The sequence below is a fragment of the Phaseolus vulgaris genome, chromosome 5 (assembly GCF_051622355.1).
Source record: "Phaseolus vulgaris cultivar YP4 chromosome 5, ASM5162235v1, whole genome shotgun sequence".
NCBI classification, from domain to species: Eukaryota; Viridiplantae; Streptophyta; class Magnoliopsida; order Fabales; family Fabaceae; genus Phaseolus; species Phaseolus vulgaris.
The window spans coordinates 8,421,647-8,431,676 of NC_143502.1; the positions used below are offsets into that span (position 1 = coordinate 8,421,647).

General features: G+C 35.0%; 1 pseudogene; it reads left to right on the plus strand.

Moving 5' to 3' along the window:
- Window positions 1-698: 698 nt before the first annotated feature.
- LOC150027461 (secreted RxLR effector protein 161 pseudogene) lies at window positions 699-2,473 on the plus strand (annotated as a pseudogene).
- The last annotated feature ends 7,557 nt before the right edge of the window (window positions 2,474-10,030 follow it).

Sequence of the window (10,030 nt, forward strand, 5' to 3'; positions counted from 1 at the left end):
ATATGGACTTGTTTGGACCATCTAGGACTGCTAGCTTAGCTGGAAATTACTATGCTTTGGTGATTGTTGATGATTTTTCAAGATATACATGGACTTTGTTTCTTGCTTCTAAAAATGATGCATATAAAGCCTTTAAGAAACTTGCTAAGGTTCTGCATAATGAAAATGAAAATAGGATAAAACAGATTCGTAGTGATCATGGGGGAGAATTTCAAAATGCAAAGTTTGATAAATATTGTGAAAAACATGAGATCATACATAGTTTTCTGCTCCTAGGACACCCCTACAAAATGGTGTTGTTGAAAGAAAGAATAGATCACTAGAAGAATTAGCTAGGACTATGCTAAGTGAATCTGGTTTACCTAAATATTTTTGGGCTGATGCTGTATACACTGCTTCTTATGTGCTTAACAGAACATTAATTAGACCATTTCTTAAGAAAACTCCCTATGAATTGTATAAGGGTAGGAAACCTAGCATTAGTCATCTTAGAGTGTTTGGCTGCAAATGCTTTGTCTTAAATAATGGTAAAGATAATATGGGGAAATTTGATCCTAAATCAGATGAAGGAATACATATTGGATATGCTATAAATGGTCATGCTTATAGAGTGTATAATAAAAGATTGCTTGCAGTTGAAGAATCTATACATGTTGTATTTGATGAAACAGATTTTTCTGTGCCCAAATCTGTTCTGGATGAATCTGGTATGGACGATTTAAGAACAATTATGCAACAGAATCAATCTAGTGAGCTTGATGCTACTAATCCAAATTCTGTCAAAGAATCTACTGTGAATGCAGGACTGCCTAAAGAATGGAAGACACCAAAGCATCTCACTCTTGACAATGTAATTGGTAAAATTGAGAAAGGAGTCTCAACATGGAATTCACTCAACAACTTCTGCAGAACAGTAGCTTTTGTGTCACAGATTGAGCCTAAAAGCCTGGAAGAAGCACTGCAAGACAACAATTGGATAACAACAATGCAGGAAGAGCTGAACCAGTTTGAATACAATAAAGTGTGGACTTTGGTTCCAAGAAAGCATGAGATGAACATCATAGGAACCAAGTGGGTGTACAGGAACAAGATGGATGAACATGGAGCTATCACTAGAAATAAAGCAAGACTGGTTGCTAAAGGGTATAACCAAGAAGAAGGCATTGATTTTGGTGAAACCTATGCTCCAGTAGCACGTCTTGAAGCTGTCAGACTACTTCTAGCATTTTCCAGCATACAAGGTTTCAAGCTGTTTCAAATGGATGTCAAGAGTGCATTTCTAAATGGCTACATCAATGAAGAGGTGTTTGTATCTCAGCCTCCAGGGTTTGAAGATCACAAAAATCTAGAACATGTGTACATGCTTAAGAAGGCCTTATATGGATTGAAGCAAGCACCTAGGCAATGGTATGAAAGGCTAAGTGAATTTCTGCTTTCCCAAGGTTATAGCCGTGGCAATTCAGATAAAACTCTCTTTCTAAAGAAGAAAAGTGAAGATATCATACTTGTGCAAGTCTATGTAGATGATATTATCTTTGGATCCACAAATGAAGAGATGTGTGAAGACTTTGTGAAAACCATGAAAAGTGAGTTTGAGATGTCAATGTTAGGAGAAATGAATTTCTTCCTTGGACTACAAGTTAAGCAACTCAAGGATGGAATTTTCATAAGCCAAGAAAAATACTGCAAGGAACTGCTCAAGAAGTTTGATATGAATCAATGCAAAGCAATCAACACTCCTATTTCAACAAGTTGTCAGCTGGATCAAGATGCTGCAGGAAAATCAGTGGATCAAACGAAGTATAGGGGATTAATTGGTTCCTTATTATATCTAACTGCTAGCAGGCCTGATATTATGTTTGCTGTATGCTTATGTGCTAGATATCAATCTGATCCAAAGGAATCACACTACAATGCAACAAAGAGAATTCTGAAATATTTGCAAGGATCTAAGGATGTTGGATTGTGGTATCCTAACAAGGTATCTTTAAATTTGATTGGTTTTTCAGATTCTGATTTTGCAGGCTGCAAAGTTGATAGGAAGAGCACAAGTGGGACTTGTCACATGCTTGGATCAAGTCTAATCTCTTGGCATTGCAAGAAGCAAGCTTGTGTTGCTCTCTCCACAGCAGAAGCAGAATACATAGCTGCTGGAAGTTGTTGTGCTCAAACCTTATGGCTAAGGCAGCAGCTAAGTGATTTTGGAATTCTGTTAAATAACATACCTATAAATTGTGATAATACTAGTGCCATAAATCTATCTAAGAATCCTGTCATGCACTCAAGGACTAAACACATTGAAATTAGACATCACTTTCTAAGAGAACATATAGCTAATGGAACATGTGATATACAATTCATTGGTACTGAATTTCAACTGACTGATCTATTCACTAAACCACTTGCTAATGACATGTTTCACTTTCTTCTAAATGAATTGGGTATTATTAGCTTAAATTGTCCTCTGCAGTGAAAATTTCAATCTGTTGTTTTATGTTTTAACATATTGCGTTCCCTGTTTCAGAAATCACAGCTGTGACTAGGAAAGAGAAAGATTTATTTTTTCTCTCTCTCACTTTATTGTTGACTGCTTTTACGGTTATTGACCAGCAGATCCATGCAAATTAATGTGTGGGTATCCTAACTAATTGGATTTTGTGTAGATGCAACAGATTTGATGTACCAAAATCAGGTTCCAAGATATTCTTACGTGAATCCACACCTGAACCTGCTGCACCATTGGAATAAAATCTGTAGCATATCTGTGGGATTTGATTTCTCTTCAAAATTCTTTATTTCCAAAATCTGATCACATTGCCCTGAATTAAAATTTGTGTTTTTCAATTTTGGTTTAATAATCCTATATAAACCTAGCACAATTTAGCTCGTCTTTCACACCTTCTCACTTGTACTATAAGCTGTCCAGGTGCACATTGCTTCACCACAGGTTTTGCTTCTGTTTTGAGTAATAATCTGTAATGTTTTTTTTCTAGAATTGTATGTTAATATACTGGTGCAGGGAAAAACAGATTAAGCATGGCATCCTCTTCACATAGAAAGAAGAAATCCAAGGAGCAATCTCAAAGCAGCCAAGGCATCCTGGAAAATTGGTTTGCTGGAGATTCAGAGGCAATGACAAGGTTCATACATGAGACTGACAGAAAGCAAATCAATGTACCCAAGCTGCTTGAGTTCTCATGGCTGAGAGAGGAGAATCTGATAGAAGCCAAAGACTTACTCAAGCATCAAAAGCTGAAAGGATTTCTGGAGATGAATGGAAATGTTTATCCAGATCTTGTGAAGGTGTTTTACTGCAACCTTGAACAAGATGGTAAAAATCTGGTTTCTCATGTGAAAGGAGTGAAGCTGAAGATCACTAGGAAAATCTGGAGCAGTGTGGGTGGAATCAAATATTCAGGACTGAAAGTGAGCAAAGGGAACACTGCTGGAATTCAAGGATTCAACAAATTGCAATTTTATAGAAGCTCTGTGTGGAATCCCACTGCACCAGTAGCTAGGTATCACGCAGGTAGCCTAACTCTAATTCCTAGACTCTTAGCTCATATAATTGTTTGGCAGCTTACCCGTAGAGGAAGTAATCATGTTGTACTTCATGAGGAAGATTTGATACTGTTGTACTGCATCATGAACCAGCTTAAGGTAAATTGGGTAAGTACTATGGTTGAACATATGCTGAAATCTGCAAGGCTACCTGATTATCGTCTTCCCTATGCAATATTTGTGTCAAAACTAATTGATCATTTTAAAGTGGACACTACCAATGAAAGGAATGACTCTATTAAAGCTGCAAGTGAAATAGATAACTCCACACTCATGAAAATGGGATTCTATAAGGATGAAGATGGCTGGGTTTTTAGAAGAAATGCTGGACAGAGGGCTGAGCAAGAAGCTGCTCCTCAAGGAAATGAAGAAGAAGCAAATGCTGATGGTGTGCAACACATGGATGAATCACCAGTACATTCTGCTGAACATGAAGATGTTGCTGCTACGAGTCAGAATGCAATAGTTGCATATGAGGCACCTGAGTACAGAGGTGAACCTCTGTCTATGTTTGAAAGACAGGTGCTAAGCAGGCTGGACATACTCACAGATGAGCAGAAGGCACACTATGAGATGACTTACGCCAGGTTTCAACACTTGGATGACCAACTTGAAGGAGTTCAAGTGCAGCTAGCTGAGCTCTACTACAACAACAAGTGATCCTATTTCTAAGTCTTTATCTTTTATATGTTGTTGAACAATTTGGGATTAAGCTGTATTGTTTTTTTATTTTGCACTGGTTTTTAGCTGTTTTGTGGTTTGTAATGAACCTCTATGTTGGTTTTATTTGAACTGTTATGTATGGCTATTATTGTTCTTTGGTATCCTATGCTCCCATTCTGTTTGATGAATCCAAAGGGGGAGAAGAATAGCCTGGTACAGGTTCTGCAGATGATATTCACAGAGGTTGCTGATATGATTCAGATGTTAAATCTGCAGGTACATCAATTCTAAATCTGTTTGTTCTGCCTTGACACCTGTGTTTTTTTTTTTGTATATAGTTCTGTACAGGTTTGGTCATGATCTTTCTTCAAAGCTGTGCAAAGCAAAGGGAATTTGTCTCCATCAAACAGGGGGAGATTGTTGAAGCTGGAGGAAGCTTCTTCCCTACCAAGGCTTGATGTGTGTTTGATGAAGAAAATGGCTTGAGTGCTTTGAAGATTGTAATAGGTTTTTAGATTCATTTGTAATTAGGCTTGTAATTGTGTATGATTGCCTTTTGCTATGTGACCTATCCTAGGTGCCTAACCAAGTCTAGATCAAGCACATGATGTGGTTAAATGGGTTTTGAAAAGCTTTTTAAAATGTTTTTAAAAGTTTTAAATCAGTACACAAATAAATCTGTTTTATGGAGAAAGAATCTGTTTATTTCTTCTCTGTTAAAAGGCTTTTCTAAAAGTTCTGTTAGAGACCACAGGCAAAGCTTAGTTCGTTATTTCAGTTAAAGTTGAGCTGGCCTATTTGCCTTCATTTAATCTGTTTCACTGTGAAAGAATCGGTTTGCCCTTTGATCAGTTGAAAGGTTTTTCACAAGTTAGTTAGGACACCAAAAGTACAACTCAGACAGTTATTTCAGTTAGCTGAGTTGGCGGTTTTCACAAAATAAATCTGTTAAGTTCAAAAATGAATCTGTTGTCTTCATAACTGCTTTTCAACTATTTTTTGAAAAGAAGTTAGAAATTGTTTTCTATTTAAAGAAAAGTCTATCTCACATGAGAGAGAGTTGAGCAATTACGTTTTTGACAGAGATCAAACATTTTCCATGTGAGAAGAAGGATTGAAAGATTTTTGAAAGGTTTTCCAAAGAGATTTTAGAGTGTGCTTGTTCTAGGAAACCTTTGATCTTGGTGAAGGTGCTGGTGCAGTTCTGCAGCAAATTGAACTACTGGTTTTGAGTTCTTGCATCTTCTTTTCAGGTGTAATCTTTCCTTTATTCTGTTTTGTAAAGGTGTAAGTGTTAGTCACTCCTTGATAGGGTTTCTTGGAGTGCAAGGTGTGCTGAAATAGGGTTTTTCAGCATTGTTGGTGTTGTTCTTGTAGTGTTCAAGAACTGCTGAGTTTGTAAGTAATTGGTATTGTTTTTAGTGGATTCCACCTTGGGGTAAGGTGAGACTGGATGTAGCTCTGTATGAGTGAACCAGTATAAAAACTTGTGTGCCTTTTCTTCTCATCCCTGCACTCATTTCTGGTTTTGCTTAATTTTGTCAAGAACTAAATCTGTTCTTTTGAAATTGAATCTGTTAATTCTGGGTTTAAATAAGAACTGTTCTTCCTGATTTGTTAAAGCTTTCTAATCTCAAACTAGGCAGTTGTATATGCTGTTTTAATTGATTTGAAAAACACATTGTCTATTCATTAAAACCTGAGGAAGATTCATTCTCATTAAAACCTTGTGTTGAATGAAGTTGATTGATTTCTTGGCATAGCTGTATTCTTCATACTCATAAAATCAAATTAATCTGATTCTGTTATAGCTCTCTGCTGATTACAATTTTAATTTGAACAAAGTCAAATTGTGCTAGACTGCTCTGAAGAATCAATCTGTTTCATGTAAAATCAATCTGTTCTTTTTGTCTCTGGTATACTGAAAATTGTGTGATCTTGCGAAAATTTTATAAGCTCAATTCACCCCTCCCCTCTTGAACTTAGACACTAAGGTTCAAAAGGAAATAAAATTTTACAATGCAAATTTTGTTAGATGAAACGATTACCATTAAGTCAAAATCTATAACTAATAATTAGGACGTAATTCTTTTAACTTAAGATTGTAGCAATTCAAGCATCACGTTTTGATTTTGACTTGTCCCATCTGACCTATGTTACACCACAACTGAGGTCACCTGCAATAATCTCCACACTAGTAATTATTCTACTAGGAATCAAACTCTTTGATTGTGACTTGGCTCATTTGGCTTAAATCATAAGACAATTTTGCAACCTGCAACAATGTCCCCCTTAACAATTTCCCAATTGGGAATCAAACTCATGACTTTGGTTTTGATACTAATTCATAAAGTCATATAAAGATTTTACAAAATTGAAAAGAAATTTCATAAGCTTTTTATACTGGTTCACTTCTAACTTGAGCTACATCCAATTCTCTAATGCGAGCATGAAAAGGTTAATTGACCAACTGATTAAATGTAAAATAAACCAAAGCCACAATAAGAGATGGTTGAATTGTGTTTGAAGATTTTCAAAACCTTTTCACAAATCCTTGTCTTGAAAAACTTAACAGACAAACTTTGACGTTGTTTTCTCTTGAGAGAGATGTGTTTGAAAAGCTTATTAGATGCTACTTCAATAGAACATATGTGATGGAGGGCCGTCTAAAAGACCACACATTGGGCCTCTGACCAAGGCCATGACTAGGAGATTGGAAGAGGAAGAAGGACCTTAGAAGACTTTCTTTCTATGAAATGTGAATTATTATAACTCTTTTTTCATAGCCTTATAAAACTCTAAATATGAGTAAAATACTTTTTATAAGAATATTAATTTTCTTATGTGAAAAGTAGAAGTATAATTGTGCTACATTTGGGCCACAATTAAGATTTGAGAGGGAGGTCAAAACCCTAGTATGTGAGTCAACCTTCAACTATCCTCATTAAGGAAGTCAAAACCCTAATTTAAGAGTCAACACATGACCAATTATAGCCTCACAACCATACACTAGGTTAACCACATAAATCACTTATAAACACAAGAAAATACCTTGTTTTGAGTGTATGGGACTTGGAGAGAAGCATAGGCGTTGAAAGTAAGCTTTCCGTCTACTTATGTAGTTAGCTCCACATTCTCCAGATCATGGTGTGAAAGAGGGCTCAAGCATCTATAAATAGAGCGACTTGCCTCTTGTATTCTTCACTTTGAATTGAATGACATTTGACTATGCATTTTATCTGTCTTCTTGTTCTTTGAAGTCGTCCAATACTAGGCTCACCGCCAAGAAACTTTCCTTGAAAGTGAAGGCCTTTTAGTGTCGAGTTTCTCAATAGAAACTTAGAGAAAATTCTTGAAATCTTTATGTTCCTGCTAGGGAGATGAGACCTAGAGAACTATTGAAAGGCTTCATCTTCCTTCTTCCTATCGGGCGGTTGACCTACACTTCAACTTACTTCTTCAGTCTCCCTGCTACTCCTTTGGGTCTCGGTCCCTTGATCACTCAATCTCCTGGGGAATGCCGAATGGGAAGGTACCTGCAGAAGGCACTCCGACGCTCAAGTCAATAAAGGGTGTTCGAGACTCGGTTGTTAAAGTACAATAATTAATGACATACCTTCTTCTTGGAATGTGTGCTATTTATATTATTTTAATGGACTTACCTTGTTGGGCCAAATTAGTTAAGTGGACCTTGTTTAGAGGTGTATTACCTAGTTCTTAATGATGGTTTAACTCTACTGACCTTGATTGAGCATTTTTGGACCAAGGGTATCGGTTGGCCCATATGGACGTGTGTCATTCGTTCTGCCCGGCTATGGGGGTCAGGCTATGGTGTTAACCTTTGGCCCATACCAGTACACTTTCTAAGTTCTTATGCTGCTTGGAGTGTCCTCCCATCATTTGACATCATGAGTCAGGCAAGGAAGCTTTAAGAGATTTGTTTCTCATTTTTATTCCTTGTTTGATTTTGTATTGTATATGCATGTTTGTGTCTTAATTTCAAAATTTCGTGCTAAATCCATGTTTCTTCTTGGTTGATTCAAATTTTAGTTCTAATTATCATGAATGGATGTTATGTTAAGGATTTTTTGTCTACATATTTATCTATTTTGTGCCTTTGTTTGAATCCAGTTCTCACATGGTTACTTAGATTTTAATTTCTAAATATTCTAAGTTTTGTTTAGTCCTTAAACGTGTCATAAACTCCTTATAAGTAGTCCTAAATTTTACACACTCTTTTTTGCAATCAAAACATGTCAATCGAGTGCTTATAATAGTTTCTCTTGAAGATTTAAGTTCTTCTTTCCTGGTTAGTTCTTAAGCAAAGTTTAAAAAAAAAATCCTTTTGAGTGTTACATGTGTGGCGAGAGCTTTTAGTAAATTTTCCTAAATTCTTAATTTGAATTACTTGCTTGAACTTAATGCATGCAATTGTTAGTTTATTAAGAGTGAATTTGACCGCATCTTATGAGTTGTTTGTCAAAATCAATAAATAAGTTTCTAGAACATTAAAAAAACAGTTTTTTTGAATCTGAATTTGAGAAAACATTCTTGTGTGGTTTTACATAAATCTTGTGAAGTTTTTCTGAATTCTTGGAGATCTTGTTTCATCATCTTGTTCTATGAAGGATTAAAGGTTGTGTTGGATAACCATAAACCTAGTTTGAGTTTCTCTGGTTTGCTGTTGGGTGGTTTCGGTCCATCTTTATTTATTTATTTGTATTTGATTAAATTATTATGCTAAATAGGGATTTTTGGGTGTTCTAATATGTAACAAGATGTTATAGGGATAAAACTAATATTGTAGGATTCAAGATTGTTATTCATGGTTGTTCTTTGTACAAGATTTTGTGTGATCAGTGAAAACAATTTATGTGTGAAGTGATAACTGAATGTAGCTCTTGAAAAAGAGTGAACCAGTATAGAAATATACGTGTTCTTTGTTTCTGTGCTTACTGCTTTATGTTAAAAGCGCTTTGATTTTAATCAATTGCTTTCATAAAGAATCAAGTACTTTTTACTCTAATAGATTCTATCAAAATTTGAATCACTTGTTTTTCAGAAGCAATCGATTTATATTTCTAGTAGGATTTTTTATTAAAATTTTAATCTTTTGTTTTTAATAAACAATCGGTTGAAATAATTATGTCTCTTGAGAAAAGATAACATTTGCGAAAATATTTAAATATCAATTCACCCCCTATTTGAACTTGACTGACTTTTAAACAACAATTTGAACATAAAATTAAAAGACAAGAGTAAGAATATAAAAAACAAGTTGTCTCAAGTTTATTCAGTAGTGAATTTATATATATATATATATATATATATATTCAATCTTCAAATAGGATCAAATTGACCAAACTTTCATCAATTAATTCAATAGAATCTAATTAATAAAACATGCATCCACTAATTCATTCAGTGTCTTATTTTTCTGCATGTGTTTACTCATAAGATTTTAGTCTTTTGCCTATTTAATTAAGCAAATAAGATATTGTTTAAAACAATGCAAGGTAATAGTAATTCCAATTAAATAACATAATGAAATCAGGACATGCCACATAACCTCATAATTCATTGTGAAATCACAAGACAAACAATCTAGTAGAATTTAGCCTTCAATGCAGTGTAAAAATAGAAGAATAACAAAGAAGAAAACAAGAAAACTATGATGCTCTATTTATGAACGTGTTTATGATGGAGCTCGATGCCTTTTCTAGAATTCTGAGATATTTTTTCCATTCCTTTGCAACTTTTGTTTCTTCTTATCTTTCTAGATTAATTGCTTCCAAATCAGTTTATG